We start from the raw sequence: 15,655 nt of genomic DNA on the forward strand, positions 1-15,655 counted from the left end.
GCCTTTGCGCTGGCCGCCGGCGTGATCCGCCTGCCGGCGGTTACAGCTGATTTTATCATACGTCACATATCTCGGTGTGAACCTTCCTGGTACTTCAAAATGGGCGGCTGGAGTGCAGGCTATATTTGGGACCTCCTCTACATTACCCCCTCTGGTTGGTTGATCGACCACTTCCGCTTTCTCTTTTGGATTCATCTTACTTGGTTTTTCTGTATCCATTTCTTCTTCATCTTCTGGGTTTGTACATGATGGTTTGAAGGAATGTCTCTTTTGAGTCCATATTTTTATCACTCCTTTCAGGCTACCTGCTGTCTTTACATGTTCATCCTTGTTCCATGTCATTAGCTGACATTGTCCATTTGGGCTACAATAGATCCATTTTCCTTCATTATTTCTACGGTTCCTGGGATAAAGGAACTTCATACCCTCTGGCGCATGCTCGCTTGCCTTCAAAAAGTCTCTTATTTCATCATCAGTTAGATCTCTGGGCTTCCATCCTGGTTTACATCAATCATGATCTTCATCCCTATGGCTTTCTTCGCAGTTTTCTGGCATTGCAAGATTATTATCTTGATAACACAAAATCCTAGTAATATCATTACTAGCAGGGCTCCCAAGAACTTGAATGCATCTGCCATCCATTGTGGTACCCATGAAAACAGTGATCCAAACCAGCTGTCATCATCAACTTCGTCGGTTTCATTGATCATCTGGTTCTGCAGGTTTGTCAGCATACCTATGGCTTCTGTTAAAGTTTCATTTTCTTCGTGAGAAGGTATAAATGTGCAACATGGTTCCCCAATTTTTGCACAATCTCCTCCATCCATAGCTGTGATCATGTCAAGTACATATCTGTTCTGGAGAGTTATCAGTCGGATGACTCTTAACTCTTCCTTGATCGCATTGATTCCTTTTATTGTCAAGTTGATGGTTTGCAGTAACTCCCATCTGGTTATCTGCAACCATTTAGTATTTGCTCCAACTTGGAATCTTGGCATGAAGATTGTCGCGAACACTGATGAGGTGAGGTTGAACAGCCTTCGTTCATATGGGATTGCATGAAATGCTTCTTCTGATTTGGCAAAGAAATAATTTTCTCTCTTCACTCGAGTTGTCGGTTCCACAGATCTTTTCTTCCTCAGGTGAGCATCTGCTTTTGGGAAACTGTCAATATTCAGGTCACCTTTCGGGATCACTAGAGCTGGAACGTGGACATTCACTATTGTGCATATGCCTCCCCAGTTTTTCGGCAGTCTGATGCATGCTTTGGATCCACATACTCAATAATGATCCATGATTACTGCAGTCCCATGAGTCATTCCTGGAGCTTCAAAAATTCGTCAGCAGTTCTGATTTTCTCCCATTTTCCTTATGCCATTGTTCCTGAAGCACAATTTCGGCTTAACAGTGGCACTATCTGCAAGGGTCCTCCTCTGTCTTCGACCCATGTCAGTAATCTTGTAAGCTTTGCCCATAGTGGTTTGCACAATCTCTGTGAGTTTTCTATGGCTTCCTTGCAGGCTCCAAGGACCATCCAGGCTCGGCAGATCACCACTCCTTCTTCCCATCCGTTTGATGAAAGCACTGTTCCCCAAATCTGTATTTGGCCTCTGTTTTTCCAAATTTGAGCTTCTTCTGGAGTTTTTCCTTGGACGTTCAATCTTGGGTTTATCTCCCATCTTATCCCCTGCTGCTTTAACTTCAGGTTTCTCGTACCTGATCACGTGATTCCTAGTATGAGCTCTGTTTCTCGTCTTAATGTCCTGAACATAATCGTCTTCATCTGGATAATCTGTTTCAGTTGCCCATATCAATGAGGCATCACTTCCCATGAACTGGCCTCTGGTGTTGCACATTGCTACATGTGACAGAAAGTGTGCTGTCGGGACATCAATTTCTACAGCCATGAAGATCTTGGATTTCCCTATGCTGTACGGTAGAAGTGCACAAACAAAGCATTCTCCTTCTGAATTTTGTCTTCCAACTTCTTTCATGTGCTGGTACCAAATATTTTTCCCTAGATGTGCTGTGCTGTCCAGGTAATCGTTTAGTTCATTATTATCTTCATGTAAGCTTCTCTCAATCCGAATGCCTCTGTTTTCTTAAGGGCTTCTGACAAGACTGCTTCTGTTGGCCTTCCTCTTAATTCTTCTCGTTTTTTCTCACTATCTCCTGTGAAAGTTTTTGCGGTAGGCAGTCTCATGTTCTCTGCTGCTTTCGTTTGAGATTCTTTGGTCGCTTGGCCTGGTTCGTGTGCCTTCAGTGAGCCTTCAGTGTGTGTGTGCGTGTAGTTGTCGGTGATTTCACTTCATTCATCTCGTGCCAACCCTGTCTCCGGCTTTCCTGTTAATTCGTTACCATAAATGTGTGTATATCACTATTAATCACGTTCATTTCAAGTTCATTTACTTTACCCTCAGATCTCCTCGAGACTAAAATGACTATATAAGGTCTGGGTGCTTTTGTGGGTTTCATGCGTACATCATTAGGTGGGTGCACTGAAATTGAAACACTTTGTGCACCAATAAAAAATGCAGTTCTGATTGTTAATGACAGTAAAATAATGATGAATACAGTGCATAGATACATTATAGTTCGATATGTAAGGCGACAGCATTTTCTTCCAGAAAAGCGGGGGTGGTTCTCTGCTTGTGGGAGGACCAGGTTACTGTTCTGGGCCCCCATCTCGATCATTCGCCAAATGTCAAAGTTATTGTTCCCCCACCCAGTACCGTTCTCAGAGTTTTGTGTCAACCGTGTCAGGTGCTTCACAAGTGTCCCCCCACTTGTGAGTGGCGATTTCTCTCTTAATACAGGATAGTTTCTTTGCTAAACTATGGGAAAAATAGATTAAAATAATACTTCGATGAGTCACCTTTACTGTGCATGTTCAATGTGTGTAAGTTCCCAGTCCACTCCTCGAATCTGCTTCAGTCCTGAGGACATGCTGGACACTGGTCAGTATAAGAAAATAGGGAAAAATGACAAATAAAACAAATAAGGTTCTTGACTTTGCTCCCTCGTTCTGTCCCTCGGCGAACGTCTCTTCAGAATCTCCTCAGATAATCTCTCTCATGGTTGGAAAGTTCTACTTGGAGTATTATTCCATGCAGGAGCATTCCCATTTGTGTGATATTGGCTGGATCTCTGATGAAGGTGAGGACGTCAACCTCGATAGGTCTCCCCACTAATTCCGGAAAGTCAGTAACTAGGCGAAAAAGAACATTGTGCGCTAATCTGCTGTCTTCTGGTGATAGGGTCATTTGTCCTGTCTTTGTTGAGATTCAGGATTATACGTTCTTTCCTTGACGTAAACAATGTTTGCACTGTCCGGTCACGTGGAGTGCGACCAAAATACTGATCTTATTTAACACGTGGCTCAAATGTTCAGTGTTTGCTGGATCTCGAAGGAATGTCAATGTATCAGTTGTTCTTCCGACAAGAGATGGACAGTCTTCGATAATGCGAAAGAAAAGTGTATTGATGAGTTCATCTATTTCCGCCTGTGGTGGAAGCATTTGTTACCTTCTCACTGCACTCAGGGAGTACAATGAATGTTTCAGCAATGACAGTAAGCAGTTGTCTGAGTTATTTTTTCGTGGTCAGGATCTTGAAGAAAGTCTGACACTGGTGAGCCTCCCTACCAATGACGGGTATGATCTTAACACTAGGTGGAAATATGTAACCACGTCCTTTGTGATGTCTCTACTGTGGGACACCATAAGTGCTTCCAACCAAAGTCTCGGCTCTGGATGAATCGGGATGCTGTATCTATTTCCACTGTCAATATCCTTGATCAAAGTTTGTCATAGTCTTTTTCTCCTCCCAGCTTGAGAGTGTCTTCTGTTCAAAAGTTCAACAAAACATGTTGTGGCTTATACATTCAATTGTCTTCTTCACCCTGCAACTAGGATGCACAGAGTGTCGGTTTTATGTCCTTATCCCCTTTTATGCTTAGAGGAGGTGTCCAGGTTAAGCCACAACTTGCAAAAGTTCTTTGTCTTTCCTTTGTTGGTCATTAATTAATTAATTTAATTAATTTGGCATTTATATAGCGCTACGAACCCTCAGGTATCTGAGCGCTGCTTATTATTACCCACGGTGTGTGGTGCTCATTTATCGACCTCGGAAGGATGAAACGCTGAGTTTGGCGCTGCCGGGATTCGAACCTGCGTTCGCAGGCTCTGCACCGATGTCAAAGCGAGCGCTCTACTCGCTGTGCCACTTGACCGGCTCATGCGTCCTTCTTCCTCGTCATGGATCTTGTCTGCACGTGCTGTGGTTCTTCACTGTTGTCTGTAGTCTCTTTGCGGTGGGGTACAGGCAGGGGGGTTCCTCCGATATATGGCTTGATATCACCCAGGAAAATCCAAGCTCTTCTTCCTTGTAGCTTGACTGCGGATGGAGTAACATCTTCAACTGTGAATGGTGCGTTGAACCTTGGCTCGTCCCACCTTTTCCTTGTGTGATTCCTCACCAAGACAGTGTCCCCAGGGAAGACGAGTGGAACACGTAGACCCTGAGCTGTGTCTGATGTAGTGTCTCTGTGTTCTGTGCTGCACTGCACCCTGTTCGTCGTCGCTGCAGCCGGTCTGAAATTACAGTAAGGCAAGCTGTCATGCAGTTCAGATAATTTTGCATTTCAGAAACCAGAACCTCTCATGTCGACTGGGCGTCACATCTAGCTCTATCTCTGGGTGTGAGGGGAGTTCTCATACTTCTTCCTGTGACTATCTCGTGTGGCGTAAGTTGATGGTCGGAGCCGGGTTGGTTCCGAAGAGCATACAGTGCCACTGGAAGGCAGTGCAACCATCCCCTCTTTAGAGTAAGCTTCTACTTGGCTATACTTTCCTTTAACATGCCGTTGACCCTCTCACAGATCCCATTACATTCTGGATGATACGCTGACGAGACCTTGTGCTTTATACCAAGCAGCAAGCTAATCTGCTCAAAGACTGCATTTACAAAATGTGCCCCATTATCTGATCTCATCACTTCACACCCCCCCCCACCTGGGGAACACTTCCCTCACTAAGAATGCAACATGCTCAGCTAAATTTGGTGTGAACCAGTCTTCCGCGAGCGTTGCTGCTAGATTCTCTTTTGTCATGTGCGTCGGGTAATGCAACTGTTCCACCGCTGTTTTTAGTAGGGCTACAGGCATCACCGGTTTACCAGTGCTGTCTTGTCGCCACAAGCTGTCAGAGGGGTTTAAAGAACACCCTCGACTTTTCCTCAAGTTTTTCTTTCTCTGGTGCCTCCCCTTGGAGCACCATTAGTTGCGTTTGCCCAAGATTGCTATAGGCTTCAAGTGTGGTTCGTGCTACCATCATCCTTTCGTGGGTGCATGCCACTTCCACTTCCATAACCGTCTCATTTTTGGATGCCATACACTTGGCTTCCGTGTCTGCTGCGTGATTTCCACGTGATACAAAATCTGTCCCTTTCGTGTTGGCGGCGAATTTCACGACCGCAATGCCCACTGGGAGCTGTAGTGCCTTGATGAGCCTGTCCAATAAGGCTGCGTGCTGTACTGGCGTGCCGTCCGCTCTGAGGTAGCCCCTCCTTTTCCTGCGCGCTAAGCCTGCGTGCACTGTTGACGTCACATAGGCGGAGTCACTGTACACCGTTACTTCCTGGTCTGTGTGATTTTCAATGGCGAGTATCAACGCCAATAATTCTGCAGCCTGTGCTGAGTAGTGAGATGGTATTCGCGCACTAACAAGTACTCAAAATTCTCCATCTGCTATGTGTTTCATCACAGCGACGCCTGTGTATTTTTGCCAATCATTTTGGTCGATCCTCGAAGAACCGTCAATAAAGAGGATCTCTCCTCCTGCCAAGGCATTTTCTTTTACCCTGGGGATTTCATCATAACATTCTTCATAATTTGTGCAGTCATGTATCGGCTCTCCTTCAGTGACTGGCTCTGCTATAAACATAGCTGGGTTCACTATCTTACATCGGAATATTTTAATCGATTGGTTTGATATGATCACTTCATAGACAGAAGCCTCCTGAGATGTCAGTGTGCCCTTTGGTTTCTCTAAAATGGCAAATAATGAGTGTTCGTATAATGTCATGGAACATCCCATTACGATGGTTGTTGCTTTCTCTATGGCGAACGCTGCGGCAAGTAAACTTTGTTTGCATGGGAAATGGCCTTTCATTACTGGGTCCAGGTTCCCACTGTAATATGCTAAGGGCTTGTCCACCAGCAAGGTTCTTTGGGCGAGCTCTGCCGTCATAACGCTACCATCTGTGTGCGAAAACAGGTAAAATTCCTCTGCATAATTGGGAATTCTGAGAACTGGAGCTGTGCAAATCACTCTTAAGTTCAGTAAACCCTTTCTCCATTGTCTCAGACCATTCAATCTTTTCCTTTGTCACCTGGGCCTTCTTTAGAGCCTGAAGTAAAGGCTTAGTGTAAGAGCTGTAATCGAAAACCCATGCCCTAACATAGTTGCACAGGCCTAAAAGCTCTGCATTTGCTTTATCATGTTTGGCTTAGCCGTGTTCAATATGGCTTCAGCCCTTTCTGGGGTCACCTTTTTGCCTTCATGTGAGATTAACTGACCTATGTATAGCACTTCCTGTTGACAATATTGCAACTTTTCCTTGTTAACCTTATAACCTTTCTCAGCCAGTATAGTCAGTAGCTGAACAGAATCGTGCCTGCATTGCTCTTCTGTGGTGCCGCAGATAAGGATGTCATCCACATACTGCAAGACAGTACTTTATAATGCAATATTGCTTAAGTCCATCTGCAGGACTCTGTTGAAAATAGATGGAGACTCACAGTACCCCTGTGGCAGCCTCGTGCTTTTCATACGCATTTGTCTGAAAGTGAATGACGTCAGATCTTGTGAGTCACGGTGCAACGGGATTGAGAAAAAGGCATTTTTCAAGTCAATCACGTGAAATATTTTGCCTCAACGGGTATATTACATAGAATTGTAGATGGGTTAGGGACTAAAGGGAACTCGGCTTCAACAATATTGTTTATTGCTCGTAAATCCTGAATTAAATGCCAAGACCCCCCCTTTGATTTCTTGACAGGATAAACTGCCGTATTACATGGTGACTCTGACGTTACTAAAATGCCCTGCTCAATCATAGCAGAAGTTGTCTTAAAAATCCCTTCATCTGCCTCTCTGGACATGGGATATTGTCAGACTCTCATTAAAATTGCTCCTGGTTTTAGTTTGAATTTCACTTCTCCCACCCCCTACGTGGGGCCTACGTCATAGGGTCCTGTAGTCCATACTAAGACAGGCACTTTAGCTATATCCTCATCAAAATATTCCGGACGTTTCAGCGCCAACGTTGTTCTCTGAGGCACTTCCCTTTTGATCATTTTTACCCACAAAATGAGACTCACTTTCACTCTTGCCTCTTCGGTGTCTGATTGTTCTTCAAACAGATCGTCATCCGTGACATCAGTCATTTGATACCCTTCTTCGATGGCGATAATAGCGCACCATTGTCTGCCTTCATCATCGTACCCATCAACCAATGCTACTTTCCCTCGTACTGCTGCTGTGTGTATCATCAAGGGAAATACTTGTCCCTCCTCCTCGTGCATAGGTATCCGTGGTCTAAATTAAAACTCATCAGGGGTTCTCATGGTTCTGTCTGCAAGGCCTGACAATCCTGCCATAAGCACACGGATGCCATATGCGAAAACATCTGGCTTCAATGGTATGGCCCTCATGGCTATGTGTCCTGAGTATGCTCTAATCATTTTGCATACGTTTGAATAGTGCATTCCTGGAGTGGGGCATACTATGCCCTCCTCCATGAACAAAATTGTCATGTTCAACTTTGTCATTAAGTCTCGACCCAAAATGTTTACTGGGGTCCGACGTGAATATAATAAAGGTACATTCATTTCGCACTCTCCTGTGGAGACTGGGAGTGCGTCTGTAAAGGGAACTCGACTGTGAGCTCCTGTAAAACTGAGTATCTATGGCTTCGCCGGACAAGGAAAACTTGCCTTCACTGATGCACGAGCATGTTGCACCCGTGTCCACTAGGAAGGAATATTCTTTACCCCCCTATAATGACACCCACCCTGGGTTCCCTACGAGGGTCTGGTGTCATTGATAGGATAGAGCACATCAGGGTTCCCAGTGAGCTATCCAAGTTTATATATAAGTTTGGCCCACTGTGCACTTGCGGGTTTTCCCCATTCCCAGTGTTTCTTCCCCTTCCAGGGTTCTGGGCCTGCCCTGTGCGCTTCGTGTGTGACACTTGCAACAGTGCCTGTTGGGATTGTCCTTGTGAAGAATTCCCCATGTTTTGTGGTTTCGCCCCTTGTTGCGCTCCTGACACTTGTTGCTGCACCGTGTGATTCTGTGCAACGCCCTGTTGTAAGACTGCAGGTGGATGCGTCGCGCCTGCTCACATTCCTTGGCCATTCTGCATCATGCCTTGACTTCTGCATGTGCAAGCCAGATGCCCTGTTACTCCGCACAGCCAACATACTGGTGGTGGTCGGATGATTTGTCCATTTGACATATCTGGGTTACCATTTTGCATGTTTTGAAAGCCTCCTTGATTATTTTGGAAGCCTCGCTGATTGCTCTGCCATCCTCTTCCTCTAAATCCTCTTCCCTGTGGGTAAAACCCTACGTTACCCTGGTTATTCTGCTGTGGATTAGCCACCTGCTGCATGCTCTGTTCAGCTGTGTTAGTTAGCATGGCTCCCTCAAGAGCATACCTTGATAATTTCTTTTGCACCAGCTTTGCTTCCTCACCCTTTCGAGATGCCTCCTTTTTACGATTTTTTTTCTTGCAATAGTCTACAGTAATGTGCAATAATCAACTGTATTTCAGCCCAAGGCTTAGCCTCAACTCCTACCAATTTCTTGAGTTGTTTCTGCACTGGCTCTGGCAGCCCTTGACACAATATATGGTAAAACACAGGTATTGATTTCGTCCAAGATTCATGCGTTTCAAGCACCCACGCGTCTCCGAAATTCTGGATATAAATTAACGGATCTTCTGACTCCTTCATTTTTTGAGTCATTATAGCTCCCATATCGGAAGTATCTGGGTAAAGTACTCGCAGTGCTTTCCATACTGCTGCTTTGCAATTGTTAAATGGCGCTCCGTCATGCGCGGTGTTGATGGTGGTTACACCAGGGTAGCCTGTGTGTGTCCACACATCGTCTGCTCTCTCACCAAGTATGGCGATCAGGAGACCTTTAATGTCCCCTATAGCAAGCGTGTTTCCCCCTGACATTTTTTCTAACTCATGTATCCATTTTCCAGCTCCCGATGTCATCATTGGAAGCTTGTTTTTCAAGTTTTCTCGATCCATGTGTGGCCATGGAATATATTGTGGTCTTGCGCCCCCTTTTCTAGTAGCAGAAATTGGAATGCGCAGCCCTCTTTCTCTTCTCTCATAGTTCTCCTGTCTATCGCAGGGGTAATATTCCTGCATCGCCATATACCTGGCAATTTCCTTAGTCTGTCTACATAGGGTGGTGACGACAGCCCCCTCTGATCATGAGGTACTCCTTCATGTCGGTCAGACTGTACAGCTGACCCTGATGCCCTTGGTGCAGACTCGCTAGTGTCTTGCCATCGTATTCTTCTTTCCCTTGGGGGTTGTCTTTCGTGCCGTCTCCCTCGTTTGCCTCGTGCTCCTCCCCTTCGGAGTCGGGCATGGTTTGTTCCCAATTCATGCAACTCCTTGTGTCTTCATCGTTTCTACTGATTTCTAATCTGTCCAGGGACAGTTTCCTACTCCCACTACTTCGGGTGATGTCCTTAGTGTCATACAAAAGAGTGCTTTCCAAGCACTCGTCCTCCCCCTCTCTTTGGGGTATCTGTTCTAGCCCCATTTCATCATATACTCTATTGATCGTCTCCCCGGTGCCTCTGGTGTCAGTCATCTTCAATATTTGCCCTAGACGTGTCTGGTACTGAATCGTACGCAGGAAAGAATTCTTCAATGTCTTCCCAGTCTACAACTGGATCAGGTTTTTTAACTTCCCTCTCGAAATATTCGAGATTGCGTGCTCTCTGTCTTCGTTTACGTTCGATATCGCCATAAAATTCTTTGCGCTTCCCCGCCTCTTCTCTGACTCCATCTTCTTCCCTTCTCTTTTCATTTCTACGTTCATCTGCCCTTTGAATTTCCTCATCTCTTCGTCTCCTTATCCTTTTTTCACGTACCCTTTGCTTTTCTAAGCTTTGCTGTTTCTGTCTGTCTTGATCATAGGCTGCTCTCGGGATGCGATTGAGCTGTTTTTTTTGCTCTTCGCGATATAGCTGTTCTCGCCTTTGTCTATCTTTTCTTCTTATCCTTTCGTCTCTTAACTCCTTCTCTTTCTCTTTTCTCTGTGCCTCATCTAACCTCTCCTTTGGTCTCACGTCATCACTTCCTTTCCCATCGAGTTTCAGTAAGATTTGTCCTCCCATCCATTTGTCTTTTGCAAATGCTATCCCATCAGTTCTATCTTCGCTTCCTTTCCATTTCTTTCCCTCTCTCTCCTTGTCGAGAGATGTACTTGTCTGTGCCTGATCCTTTCTTTTGTCATTGCGCCTCCCCTTGTCCCTCGGCACTGCAAAGGTAAGATTTGTGTCCTTATCCTTCCCTTGATTTACATGTAGATGACTCATGCGGGGTTGCTGTACCCCGCGGCTGCTTAAGCTCCCTCAATGGGTATAATCCCTTGTCCTTACTTTCTTCATTTTTTTGTTTCAGGCAGGGCAGTTGGCGCAGTAGGCGTCACACCCCCCTCTGTGCATACATTTACATCTTCCAAAGTTCTAGAACCACAAGGTGTTTTTCTAGCTTCTTGCCTGTGTATGTGGCATGCAATATGTCGTCATATGTTGCAAGACAGCTTTAGATAAAGACCCATTTTGTCGCCATGGCATAAACATTTTGTGGGCGGTACCCTTAACCCACTCGGTGCTATACTTCCTTAACTTGGGTGCGTGTTTTGGCAACTGCTTGCATAAGTGTGCTAATGGAGTTATGTCTTCCATGTTTAGATCTGTTCCCTTTTCCTCTTATATAACACTTGTTAATACTTTCGTGTGGTTCAAGCACCTTGTGACAATATGAGCGAGCACCAAACACCGCAAGCTCCAATCCAAATTTTCCACCAAACATTTTTTATATCACCAATTTGCTCAAAACATCAATTCATGTGCGATTCTGTCTCAGCTATCGAATCGCGCAAACATTTCTTAATCAGTTCTCTTAACTAAATTTCACATATGACGTCACAACAAAACATGTAAGACAAACACTTAACAGACTAGACGGACACCAGCTGGACACAGATATCTCTGCCTCTAATCATTACCCCTTCTTGGAGTTTAAACAAACCCCTTTCACAACATTTTTAAACGTGGTGGGACTCTGAGTACACGTTTCTTCTGACCGCTATATTAAAACGCAGGAATAAGGCGAATCCTCTCTCTTCTCGGGTGTATTCTCGAGTCATTATCCCCTTTATATATATATATACAGTCTTCTCTATTTCTGACTATTTTGTTTTTTCCTCCTCCCTCTGTTACCTTTTCCCTTTATTTGTTCTTAAGGCGTACACTGTTTGCCAAAGCACTCCATTTTTCTTCACTCACTGTTTTCATTGTTCATCTCTGGACCCTCGGGATCACCGCCTTTGTTACTGCCTCCTTCAGATTTTCGCCCAATCTGCTGCCTGGAATGGGAAGGGATGTGTTTGGAAAACGGGTCCCTTCAGGCCCCGACTGCAGTCTTGGGTTAAACTACCATTGTCTATGGGAAGCTCCAGTCTACTCAGCCGAATGGCAAAGGACTCGTGATATTGCCAAAGACCTAGAGTTACTTTATGTCAACGGTCAATAGGTGTCTTATTTTAATCAATAATCGATGGTCACCAACCATCCTCTGCTACCAAGTGTACAGGAGAGAGAGTGACCCCTTACCGGCCCATAGAGTCAGAGCTCGCTCTCGAGTACTTTAAGTCAAGATAGCTGCACCTTGAGGTGGATGGGGGTGCAGGTTTTTACACCAATCAATAAGGAGAACTCAATGGTTTGGCAAAGGGGATTGCGTTTAATGACCAGAACAAAAAACTGGGAAACATGGAAATCGACAGTGATGCGATAGCCCGTCTCGCTTCAACTTCCAGCGACTTCATGCAATCAGTAACAGTTATACTCACAATTCGTCATCATTAACGTGTAACACTCAAAAGTTTGTCATGCAATTCTATTGGTTGGAAAAGGTAACTTAAATATAGGTGCTATATCTGTATATGGTAACGGAGTGTGAGGATTGGATAAACATCATTAGGTGGGCGTCTAAATCCTTCCCTCAAAAATGACTAAGGTGGACGTCACTAAAAGTATGACGTCCCATTGGTTCTACTATCTATAGGACCCTAGATTATTTGGTCCACTATGATTGGGTTGGCTTCAATCGCATGCATAAATCTCCACTTTAATTAGCAGCACGCAGAATGGTCAACCAGGTGCAGGATGCCCCAAGATTCAGACAAGCCTCCCTTCCATCAGTCAGTACTTTAGTGCTATGTGTCAATTAGTTGGCTGTGGTCGGCCTCGAAACTATAGCTTCTTGTCAGGAAAAGTTATGGCATCTTCTGTTTGGGAGACAGCCAGGCGTAGGTGCCTCTTCTCGCTCGGCTGGTCACGTGCTAGCACACCGTGAATCTGCTTAGTTTTCCTTCTATTTGTGCATTTAATTCTTTATTCGGCTTGCCACATGCCTGGGCCTCCTTTTCTCGACCTTCACGGGGCAGGCTGCTCTGTTAAGTTTTGATTCTCCGGAGCTACTGTCCGCCTCCCTTTCTTGGTCTGACCTCGATTTCCCAGGCACGGGCTGCTTCTGTCATGATGCCTACCCCCGGGCATCTGGACCAAGCCCATCAGCCCCGGAAGCAGGCATCCAGATATTTATTAAAACCTCAGCAGCCCCGGCTAGGGGCTATCTGGGTTCAGTCCTGGCGCCTTAGGCGCCAGACTCATAATAGAAATCAGTCCTGGCGCCTAAGGCGCCAGGCTCATAGTCATCACTTACCTCAGGCAGACCATGCTGCAAATGAATCCAGGCCAACATGAAGCCTGGAAGGGACTATTTTTCTACAGGGACTATTTTTTGCTCGGGTGTGGTTCTAGGGACTTCTTACCTGGGACTACTTTTGAAGCTATTTAAACCACGCCCGACCAGCAACACACGGTTCGCGTTATTCTGCATTCTGCAGCGTAACGCTCACTGTGCCTGCAAGCCAGCATCCAGTCTTCTGCCACGCCCGCCTCGAATCCGGAGCTCCTAGAAAAAGGGGAAAGAAGGAGAAAAGGTTAGATCACGGACATTATTTTAATTCCTTACCTGATTTTGGATCTTGCACGACTCCGAGCCTGAAAGGACATTACTTCAGCACGCATCGCATCGCCAGCTGCAGCGCCGCGCCATACTCACCAGTCCACAGCATCTTTTGACTCGGCGGTGCCTCCATCATTTTCTTCGGCGAACTCCCAAACCTGGGGGAAAACAAAGGAATAACAAGGTGAACCTAGAGAGCCGACAAATACAATCACTTTTACCACCAGGCTTACCTGATTTACCACCGGAGGCATTATCCTTCAATACGCCACATCTTCTTATGCCGCATCTATAAAGGGAGAGAAAACAAAAAGTTAAATTTGCGCAACTTTTACCGGACAGTGTTGGGTAATACAGACTCTTACCTGAACGCCATCAGCAGCCTCCAGACAATTTTTAACTGCAAATCAACAAGGGGATGCAAGAGTGAACATCGGACATATTGAACTCTTTGAACTTTATAAACCCCGGAGTCAATATTCCTCGAACTCCAGTACCCCAAACCAGTGAAGTAACTGGTATGTACGCACCCCTGCATGCCACGCAGGATGGAGAGTTCATCATTTAAAAACATAAGGTGAGAATACTAATTGGGAATATCGGAGGTGACTAGTGGGGAGAGCGAGAACAGTGGGGAGGGACCATCACTCAAATCCACAGGGCTAAATCCCTTTCTCCACTTGCAGGAGAATACTTCTACGGGTCAAGCAGACGAGATTAGGCGGGCCAGTCCAGACTGTCATCTCTGCACTACGCTTCACGTTGGTGGAGACCGCAGCTGTCCGGGTCCGATCGATGCCCCCGTGGGAACCAGGTGAGCTGGTTGAATAGCTTCATCCTGCTTTACAGTTTACGTTTCTTTATATTTCAACATCGCCTTTCCTTCTATGTTCATGATATCCTTATTCATGGCGTTTAGTCTGTGTGTCATTTTTTGATTGTCGTTTCTTTCATCTGTGAGTCTGTCTGGGCCCTCCTGACATCACCATCCGTCTTCAATTAAGGCCTGTTGAGTTTCTTCTGGGACAGTGTTTAAGCAATCTTCATTTCGTGTTATTTGCTGGTAGGGTTTTCTCAATGGATACCTTACTGCCCATGGTTGTCTGGTTATTGGCACTTCAATAGGTATTGCTCTTCTGATGGGCACTGGGCAGAGCCCTAATGCAGCTCTCTGCTGGTTTATTTGCTCATCATATGTCGCATATCTCGGTGTGAACGTTCCTGGTACTTCAAAATGGGTGGCTGGAGTGCAGGCTATATTTGGGACCTCCTCTACAAGTGGGAGGATGATTCCTCTCCTCGGCAGGAACCTCCCTCTGGAATGGCCTCTCTGCCCCCCTCAGACTTGAGCCAGATCTTCTTAAAATCTGGAAGCTCCACAAGACTTTCCCTTTCTCAGGTACCTCTGCCGGTCAGACTGTTTCCTGGTCCCTTATGAGTGTTTGGGGGTCCGGCCCTCCTTTGACTAGTCTTCCCGGCCAGCACTTGCCTCCTGGTGCCCTTCCTGGACTAGTTTAAATCTGGTCCACCACACTTGTCCTCCCTCTCCCACTTATGCTCTGTGGCTCCCCTCCACACGTGCTCAGTCCCGAGCCCCCGATTCCAGCTCTTTACCCCCACCTCCTTTCCCACATTCCCAGTGATTTCCCCCTGCCCCCCACTTCCCTTTGCACATCTTTCTCTTTACTTACATGGGAAGAATGTCACAAGGCCTAGTACTACCGTTACTGTTTACTTTTCCTATGTACCCTGCCTTTTTTGCCTTGTGTCCCCTCGAAACACTTGTGTATAGGCACCATACAAATGTCCAATAAATAAATAATACAAATGGTAACAGTGTATCCCATTGTGTACTTTTTTCCATCTGTTTATACAGCTCCTTCACCTCCTGATAACCTTTTCCACCGTACCTGCCCATTCTGGGTGGTTTGGTATGTGAAACTTCTGCTCAATCCGTTAAGTGTTGGTCCCTCCACCACTGCATATATATGGAACGTCCTTTGAAAACACAATCCGATTCCACTACCATTGTCATAGTTACTTCCGGTGGGATACCCTGTATAGCCCTGAGACTTGGCACAATCGACTGCAGTTCTCCATACTTTGCACTCCTGCCCTGAAACACCACAGAGTCGTAAAGCCACTCACTGTCATTTGTGTATGCTATTGCTGCAGAAGCATGCAATTAGTTGTCCACATATGTTGAACTCCCATCACAATAAAAGGTGGGCCCATCAATGTCTTTATCAAGGGTACACGCCTGCCATGCAGTGTATTTTTTAATTATGGTGTCTGGCATGG

General features: G+C 45.7%; 1 protein-coding gene across 8 annotated transcripts in view; it reads left to right on the plus strand.

Annotated features, from left to right (window-relative positions):
• STAT2 (signal transducer and activator of transcription 2) overlaps positions 1 to 15,655 on the plus strand; it is a 1,902,691-nt gene that overhangs the window by 190,268 nt on the left and 1,696,768 nt on the right. The gene's annotated exons all lie outside the window — the stretch shown is intronic.

The sequence above is a fragment of the Ambystoma mexicanum genome, chromosome 3q (assembly GCF_040938575.1).
Source record: "Ambystoma mexicanum isolate Mex_15411 chromosome 3q, UKY_AmexF1_1, whole genome shotgun sequence".
NCBI lineage: Eukaryota > Metazoa > Chordata > Amphibia > Caudata > Ambystomatidae > Ambystoma > Ambystoma mexicanum.